The sequence below is a fragment of the Hirundo rustica genome, chromosome 1, assembly GCF_015227805.2.
Source record: "Hirundo rustica isolate bHirRus1 chromosome 1, bHirRus1.pri.v3, whole genome shotgun sequence".
NCBI classification, from domain to species: Eukaryota; Metazoa; Chordata; class Aves; order Passeriformes; family Hirundinidae; genus Hirundo; species Hirundo rustica.
The window spans coordinates 123,800,499-123,810,123 of record NC_053450.1 but is presented as its reverse complement, the minus strand read 5'-3'; the positions used below and the strand labels follow the sequence as shown (position 1 = coordinate 123,810,123).

The 9,625-nt window shown below is 37.7% G+C and overlaps 1 long non-coding RNA gene across 1 annotated transcript; it reads left to right on the top strand.

The window, feature by feature from the left end:
* The first annotated feature begins 5,716 nt into the window (after nucleotides 1–5,716).
* LOC120758341 (uncharacterized) lies at nucleotides 5,717–9,395 on the top strand. Its single transcript, XR_005702870.1, has 3 exons — nucleotides 5,717–5,839; nucleotides 6,721–6,879; nucleotides 8,127–9,395. It is a non-coding gene; the product is annotated as an uncharacterized LOC120758341 (long non-coding RNA).
* Nucleotides 9,396–9,625: the final 230 nt, after the last annotated feature.

Genomic DNA, 9,625 nt, shown 5'->3' with positions numbered 1-9,625 from the left:
AGCCCAACAACAGAAAGTAAGGATATAGATGGGGAAATGGGCTCCATAGCGGCAGTGAGGACTTTGCTAATAAAAAAATTACTGGCATTTACTATTAGAAATAATACCATTTTTTCTTTTTTACCTTAGAAATATTACTTCCCTTAATTTCAACTGTGCAATTATGTGTGGAGAGGGAAAATTTTGTCGGTAGTGGGGCAGCTTGTCTGTATAAATTCCAGAGATTTATTCTTCTACACATATGTGAGATTGCATTCTTATGAACAATCGCTAAGGTTACAGTCTGCACATAAGTTTGTGTAAGATTGGAGCAGCAGTAATTGAAGCATTGAAATTTTCATGGAATTACTCAAGTTCTAATGGATTCATTTTTTGATGCCGTTTAAAAAAAGTTTGATACACTTTTTTTTTTTTTTTCCTTTTTTTTTTCCTTTAAATAATGGTCCAATATACAGATTGGTATCTAATTGGAAAAGATACTGGATAGGCAGCACTCTGTGGCTCTTTATTGCTGGAGGCACTGTAAGCATCCTGCTCCTTCAGATGGAGAAAAGTTTGATGTGTTGCTTGTACATTTTTTCCTGTTTTATATTTGGTTTGGCTGTTTTTGTCTGTGTGCACGCTTAAAGGTTATGCTGTGCAAATCCACTAGGTGGTAGGCATTAAGCGTCTTCTAGGTAATTGTAGAGCAGTGAAATTTTAACAATCTTTTGAAAATAGTTGAAGTGGTACTGAAATACTGCTAGTAAGTGTGTTGATTGCATTTTGAGCTTCAGCTTAACAGTATTGATGGTTCTCTCTTGTGATAGGAGCTGGAACCTGCTTCTGCCTCCACATGCTGGGGAAAATGCTAGTGTTTTAGAGAACTGTGTTTATTGTATGAAAAATAAATGGGAAGAAATAGGATGTAATTTGCAGGATCCTTTCCTGGAGGACAGCCTGATGGAATACATGCAGATACTCTTCTGGTGTGACTAGTGCTATTATTTTTGTAAACACAGTGTGATATTGGATGTGAAACTGTTACTGATCACTTTGCTCTGCTCTATTGCCCGCTTTGGGCTGCTGTTCAATGGGCTGATTTTTTTTCTCTCTCCTTCAGAGTGTTCCACTTAAACCTGGCCATTACCTTGCCCTGCCATTTTCTACCCATGTGTATCGTGGTGTATTGAATCCCAGCTTTAAGAAAATATAAGGAAATTCTGTTGTGAACGTGAATGATTTTATGTAGTCTCTATAAATACTGCACAAACTTCTTCTTGGTACTTACTTATAGGGAAGCATATTTGTACAAATCTCATGCCACTTGGCTCAGTTGGAATTTGCTGTTTAAACAGCTGATTGTACGGAATGAATGCTGCTCATTGTAACAGCTCTTGTTATGAAAGTAGGTTTATAATTTTTATAAAATACTGTTTGTTCACTTTTTTTTTTTTTCCCCCCCTTTTTCTGGCCACTGTATTCAGTAATTATAATGTGAGGAAATTATTATTCTTTTGGCCCCAATCTGAACTTTTGCTGTGGTGTGCCTTTAGTGCCAGCTCAGGCTGTGACATCATCATGCATAGTTCTACAAAACTCACTTCCTCACCTCCACAATTCCTGCAGCCCTCAGAAAGGGATCACTGCTGTTCCAGCCTCTGGTGGTGGTGTCAGTCAACTTACTTAGTGTTCTACTTGGTTGCTCTTACCTCTGCATTTCAAGGTTCAAAAGAATTTATGTTCAGAAACATTCCTTACCTGCTCACCTTTTTTCTTAGTACAAATTCACTTTGTTTTCTGAATTTGTTTTCTGATGTTTTTTTCTGAGTTTGAGCAGTGCTCTGAGAAGCATTATAAATTGAACCTCATTTAGCTCTTTATCCTGATGAGCATGACAAAGTCCATTGGGAAGAAATAACAAGAATACAAATAACTTCTTATGAGCTGTTAAGCTTCTTGTGGTGTATTTTTCTTCCACGCTTTCAGTTTAAAAATTAGAGTCAATGATCTCTCTGTGAGATTATTTTCTGCATTGCATTTTCTAGTAGACATACTGGCACTGGACCTCATAGGAAAGTGGAATGTAAAATAAAGTAAACTGTACTTCACTGGATATAGAAAGAGACTTTTGTAGCAAAAGAAATTTACACCAGCAGATAGTGCTAACTTTTTCTAATCTTGATTTTAGTAGGTCATATGTGGTCACAGAATTCATCAGGTATGCAAACCTGTTTTTGTTTGATTCATTTGACACACAGGAGCTGACAGCTTCTCTGGTGATGATGTATGGTCAAGACTCTGAAGCAGATGACTCAGGAGGTATTTCAACAGTTCTTTGAGTGGAAGAATGTTAAAACAAAGAAATTAGTTTGTGTCAGAAATAATATGGACACAACTCTGCAAATTCCTGCTGACTGGTTCAGTGACATCTCAAAGGTACAACGAACAATCAATAATCTTTCCTTTTGGCGAAAATGATGAAATGTGACACTGTCTATCCAAGCTTGTGAGGCGTGGGCATTAGCAGGGACAACAGTTTGTGGCAGGGAGATTGTGCACAGGAGCAATGGCTCTAAATCTCAGTGTCTCAATACAGAGTGAAAGGTAATGCCTTGAGGAATAGAGCATTAATTTTCCTTTATTCTTGTGCAGTGAGCTGGAGTTTATACAAAAAGGTCCTGTCAAAAGAAAACAGATATGTCAGTGCTTTTATGCAAGTATAATTTTGTGTGTGCTCTTCCACCTTGGTTGTGCGACTGAAATGCTTTAATTGGTTCTCTCAAGTGGCCTTTGGATAGAAAGATTTCAGATTTAAAAGGTTCTGTATCTGAAGGTGGCGATGAAGGATTACATAAAGAGCAGCCAATCTGACTGGATGTGATGCAGGTACAGGCTGCAGACAAGTATATAATAGATTTTCTTTCTCATTGAAATACTGAGTGTGGAGAATTTATACAAATACAGCGCACACCATTCTGCAATAGCATGCTGATGCTCTGTCAGTCTGAGTCGTAGGAGGTTTGGAGCTATGAAATTGGGTGCAGGTTGTTTGTCTTAAAAAGGTGGTGGTACAAGTGGATTACCATTCTTGAGTTCTGCTTGTAAAGAAAGCACAAAGTAGGGAGGTAACTTTGAGACTTTCCTACTCTTGTGCTTAATATCTATATTTTTTCTTAGTTTAGGACTCAATCTTCCTGGAAAGATGGTCAGCTGCTCCTTCTCCATTCCAGCTTCCTCAATCTCCTTCTCATCACTATTTCACATAAATATTCTCTTTGTGCCAGTACCACCTCCCTGCCCGTGTGAGTCGTACATAATCACAAGGGTTGTGCCCTCTCACAGGGAACAGGTTTTCTGCTGTTGCATTTCATTGCACCCAGAGCATTTACTGTAGCCAGATGCAGCAGTTTAGACATGGTGCATGTCATGTAGAGTATAATGTTAATGAATATAATTACTTACAGCTGTTTATAACCATGTTGGTTATTAGAGGGGCAAACAAACATGCAGGTGAGTTTCTGTGGTTGCAATTCAGGTTGGTATTTTGCCTGTAGAGGCATGGCTGAAGTTGGTTAGTATAGTAATGACTTTGGTTTACTTATTTCAAATCTGAGCTTTTCTGCAAAAGCTTCATTCGTACAGGAAATGTACAGAGGTTTGGTATGGGTTGGTAGAGCACTGGTTGGTAGATCAAGGAAGAAATTTTAATTTATCCTTCTTTGTCACTTCAACTTTTACTATGCAATTTTTCCGTTGCAATTTAACTTCTACCTCTTTTTAAAAAGGGTGAGTAACCGTGTAGAGGGGAAATGCTTCTCTGAAGTATTTTCCCTTTATTTTGAATATATACGCCTCTCCCTTGTTTTCTAAATCCAAATTTCTCTAATGTAGCATTTATGAGAATCTATACACTAAGGAATGTATAGGTTTGAGTCAGTGACAGACAAGGAAAACTTCAGAGCCTGTATGACTCCTTTCCAGTATGCATCTCCAAGGTGGTGGGTTTTGGGTTTTTTTGTTGTTGTTTGTTTGTTTGTTTTGTTTTGTTTTTAGTTCCTTTAAGCTTAAGACAATAAAACATTTTCACAATATTTAGTGGAATACACAAGTTTAATAGGTAACTGAACAAGGTGGTGTTTGCAGGTTTCTCTTCTGATTTGTATCTTGCCTGTTAAGTACAGGACCATATTTCTACTTTAGTTCTGGTTGCCAGTGTAATATCTCTTCTTCTGCAGGTATGAGCAACAACACTTTGCTAAAACCAATATTCAGTGTAATTATAAGCTGGCCTTACTGATTTTTTTTTTTTTTTTCCCTGTCCCTTTCTGCATTTCATATCTTGAAGTTATTTCTGTCTTTTATGAAAGTGCTTATGGTTTCCTGGTGACATCTTTAACCTCATGCCACACTTGATAAACTGTGAAATAGATCCTAGGATGTGTCTTCATCTCAGGCAATACCATATAGGAACGGAAATCTTGTGTACTGCTGTGTGGGCAGCACATGTTGATTTTTGATGTGAAACCCGATAGGAGAGAGATTTCAATTCTTCTACTGTTTCATTTTTATATTAAAAACAAAATGAGATTAGGAAAATAAAACCCAATCTCAGGAATAATTAAGTTTATTTTTGCCTGGTGAATCTCAAAGCTGTTAGTTCTAGAAATTGTTTTGTTACTCAAGTGTGAGGTGGAGGTGAGATCTGATATGAATCCTGATTATATTTCCAGCAGATCTAATTCTTTGCATTTCTTGCTTGTTTTTGCTGTCTGATTGCTAACTTCTTATTTTCAATTGCAAGGCTGATTGCTTGGGTAGGTTTGGGGTTTTTTTCTTTCTGCTCTTTGAAGTGTTGTAACCTGATGCCATAAGCATCTTCCAATTCAGAGGAAGTGGTTCGCAGTGGGGATGAAATTCTTGACTTGGCTTAACTAAAAAATATCGGGAAAACTAGTTCTTTCCTCTCTATGTGCTGAGGAGCTTTCTTTGAGCTTTACCAAGTTTTTGTATGTGCTTAAAATACAGGAGAACATTCTGTTTGAAGTAATTGGATTGCCTCTCTTGGTCCATGTGTATGCCGCATAAATTTACTTTTTCCAGTCTTAAGAGATTAACAGTTTTTCATCGCTTTCATTTTGCATGGGACAAGTACTCTTGCCTTACCAGTATTCTCTTTCTGTGCTGGTGTTAGCCTTTTCCTCAGTTATTTACATTTTTCAATAAGCATTTCCTCCATTCTCTTTTGCTCCCTCTGAGGTGCTTGCATTGTCTTGGCAATGAGAGTCCCTGCTGTGCCGGAGAATTGCCATTTCAGTAAATATTGCATCCGTCTTTTGATGTAGCAATGTACTGACAAAAACCCAGGAGTTTAGCTTGTGACTGCTCTCAGTGATAGAACCAGTGACTCTCACTGCTTGTGTGCTTTAATGTTCCATATCTATTTAACTGTGCTAGCCTTAAAAAAACCTCTTTAGTAGCACATAGAATATGCTACTTCTGCATAGAAGTACTAGGCAGTTTTATTCTGTTGAAACTCTTGGATGAGCTCTTAGACTTGCTAATTTTCCTTTTTGAATCTCTATAAGAAAAGAGAGAAAAAACTGATAAAATAATTATTTTATTAACAGTGGAATTTCTCAGTCAAGGTTTCACATCTTAAAGGTTAGTGTGTATAAATGAAAAATGACTCTCAATCTTTTCTCTATCTCTCTCTCTCTTTCTCTCCAACTCACTCCAGGAGCATGATGAAGTGCAGAAGGGAGCAATTACGAGTATTTACAATAAAACTATATATAAAGCTCACCATGAGCAAAGTATAATCACTGTCATACAGAATAGATACTTGCCCACTGTTGAGGTGAGCTTATGCCTCATTTATTTCTCACCCTTTCTGATGCAATTTCTTTTTGATAAATGTCTCTCTATCTTTTTGGAAGAGAATTCTAGGAGCATAATGGTGATGAGAGGTTGGTTGGGCTAAAACTTCTGAATCCCAGTGGTACATTGCCTTAGTCAATGCTTCATTTCATACATTTAAATACAAAGATACTTTCTTAAAAAATAAAGCATTGAAAGGTGGAATCTCTAGATTCGTGACAAATCAGTAGTATGTAGCTTAAGGGGATTGAGCTTTAAGGGGATTGTTAGTTTTTCAGAAGTTTGTTATGTAATTGAAATCAAACACAATAAAAACCCTCTTGTGTGGGGAAGCACCCTGAAAAGCTGAATTCAAATAGGTTCCAGGTTGTTTCTTCAATGCATTTCAGTAAAACATTAAAATAGAAAGATTTAAAAATTTCTGATTTTTTTCTTTTCCTCCTAGCTCAAAAAAAGCAGGCAGAGGAATTGTTGAATAGAAGACATGTTATTCACTGCTTATTATCTGTTAAGAAAACTGTGAAAAACTTAAAGGCTGAGTTAAAGTGGAATCGGTTTGAAAAGAACAAATGTTATAGCGTTGGAATTTTTGTCTGTCTTTGTTCAGATGGGTTAAGAAACTTTAATTTTGTCTATTCCGAGTAAGAGTTAACTATGCAGAACAGTTTGTGTTTTCTGAATTCAAGTTTGCCTTTAAAAGTGGAAGAGTGGAAGTTTTACAGGCTCCTGAGACCAAGCTTGAATGGTTCAACAACCAAAACCCTCCACTAACCAATCGACAAGGAAAAAAAAGTACATAGACTTTTCTGTTTCAGTCTCCAGTCATGACATGTGGTTTTAACTAATTCCTTCTGCTGGCAGGTGCTGTTCACAGCATAAGCAGTTTTGTCCAACTCTTTCTATTGCGCTGGTTACTTTTAACTTTGTTGATAATGTATGTGTCTTCTCCTTGGTGGCAGAAGTCAGCGTCTGTTCCAGTTTTTAGGGTTCCCCACTATTCCTCAGAGAGATTTAAAGAAGGTAAATACTACTTCAGCTTCACTGCTGTTGATTTGATTGTGCATTAATTATTCTAATGATGATGCTTAAGGAATAAAAGAACCTGCACATTTGTCTCTGAGCATTGTAAAGGGCAGTGAGCTCCCGAGAGGGATTTAAAATGAGATGCACTAAGGAAACCTATTGGGGAAAGGATTCTTGAGTAATGAGGTGACATGAAGAAATGTTTGCTTATGGGAGAAAAAAGTAAATGAATAATGGAACCTGGTGTTACTGGTAGATTAATGACATTACAGTTACTTCTATATGTGACCAGCTAATTAAAATAAATTTTAAAAAGCTCCTTGTCTTAGGAAACAAGTAGGCAGAGGGCTAGAATATTTGGCTTGTCACATAAATAAAGGGAACACCTTTCTCAGTGATTAGGTTTTCAGAGTTTCTCTTGGGTTTCCAGGAAGGAGACTGAGTAAAATATGCATTTGAGAATACATTCAGCTCCAGAACTGCTATGTGGAAGCTGTTTTTAAATCCTGATGCAGTAGACTACTGTTGCTTGGTATAATAGCAGCATGAGAATTATACACAGACTTTGTTATTCCTAATGCAGTCCAACGATTACAATGATTTTGAAATGACATAAACAAACTTCTCTTTTACTTAACATAAAAATCAATTCCAACTGTCATGACAGGGAATTGTACTACTTGTTGACAGCTGAGTTTTCTGAAAGGTCATTCTAGGTGCAGATGGTGTAATTGTGAAAAGTACAAGAGCTGAGGAGGACTTACAGGTATGGGCTGTGCTGAAATGAGCAGCTCACGTGACAGAGCAGGAAAGTTTCACCCACGGTTCACAGCCTGCATCAGGCTGGTGCCTCCTCTGTAAGGGTGTCAGTACTGCTCAGTGCTCCTACTATCTGCCAGGTCACAAAAGGATGGAGCTGGTGATTGATGTGTCACCAAGGACTACTGCCAACCTGCAAACTTGTCTCCTCCAGTCTGGCCAGAGCTGGTGCAGGCTGCCATCATGGAAGGAGGCAGAAACTCAGGGTCTGGCTTTTATTTTGACAGTAGACAGTCCAAAAAAAGTAGACAGTTGTAAACCAGGTGGGGGGAAGCAATTAGCAATAGGTAAAAAACAGGAAGGCAGAGAAGAAAAAAGAGGTAACTTGTCAGAACTAAATTCTTCAAAATAGTGCTGAATGTCTTTTTTTTTTTTTTTTTTTTTTTTTTTTTTTTTTTTTTTTTTTTTTTTTTTTTTTTTTCCAGTTTGTATTCTTCGTCACCTTCTGAGCTTTGATAGTTTCTTAGTGTATGGCATGCCAGGAAGGAGAAAGCAGCCTACTTTCCTGCATTAGGTGGAGTGTTGGACAGCATCTCCTCCACCTCCTTGTTGTCTTCTGGCACTGCATCGCTGCCTCTCCAACTCGGTAAAGCTCCCAAATTTGAAAAGCCACAAGCTACCCAGCAAGTGCTCATGTTCCCATGCAGTGATTGTGCATGAGCAGTTCATATATTTGAGCCGGTTTGCTGAGTACCAGCTGGAGCTCCAGCTATGTGGGAGGACTTTGTGGGAAATACTGGCATTTCCATCACCTCTACAGTGATGGCTTCAGCGACGGCCTCCTGAGCTGTGGCATTTTGAGAACAATTCCTAGTAGAGATGGGAACTGCAAGATGATGGGTGACCACCACTGTTACCTGTGCCGAGAAGATGAAGCTGATTCATATAAAAGTCATTCTTCATTGTGTTTTATTCCCCATTTAGAGAGCAGTTGCTTAAATTTAAGTAATTTTTCTATCTGGTTGAATGAGTGATTAAATAGATTAACTAAAATGTAGCTTGATATCATAGATGTTTATAAATTATTAACATGGTAGGATTTAGTTAGAACACTTTTGCTAAATAATTTCAGATCTGGCTCTGTTCTAGAGAGTTTTTCACATAGAAGTGAGGACAAAAGAAAATGTAGAAAAAACACACCCAAACAAACAAAAAACCAAAAACCAAACAAAAATACCCACCCCAAAACAAAAGCCAACCAACCAAACAAAAAAACCCCACCAAAACTAAAAGGAACAAAGACAGTTTTACAAATGACTGGTTCTTCTTGAAGAGAATATATGGGATGAAGCAAGATAGGCATTTGGGAACCTCATCCAAGTTTGCCAGGTGAATTTCAGATTGCTCCTCATGTAACTAGTGTTCAGCTCAGACTTGCTGTTACATTGATCATTTGATGGAAAATTCTTATTATTGTGTTCAGCAGTTGCCAGTTTCATGCTGGGCATCTGAAATTGTATTCTCCCTCATTCCATAGCAGCATCACTTCAAAAAACAGAGACAGTGATTTTTTCAGTTCTCTGCTGATCTGTGTCCCAAGTACCCAGCACCTACTAAACCAGTTTCCTCTTGCTGTCTATGTAATCTCTCAGGACAGAGGCATTTTCAGCTTAACCTGCAAGCAGTGTCTGAAAAATGCTGTACTCATACATGCTTCTAGGCAATAGTGAAGACTGGGGGCATTTTACTTGGTTTAAAAGTACAAAGTTGACATTTGTCGGTGTGAGCTTACTCCTCAACATTACTTTAGTACACAACCTGAGCAGAGACTTCTCAGTCATATTTTTAAAAGTCTATTTCTTTTGACCTCTTAGAGTTTCTTTGTTACCCTGGTTTTTCTGAGCCTTTTGATTTTCTTAAATGGATTCAGATCTTTTTAGTTATTGTACAATATTAAGAGCAGTTTTCTACCTTTCTCACAGAT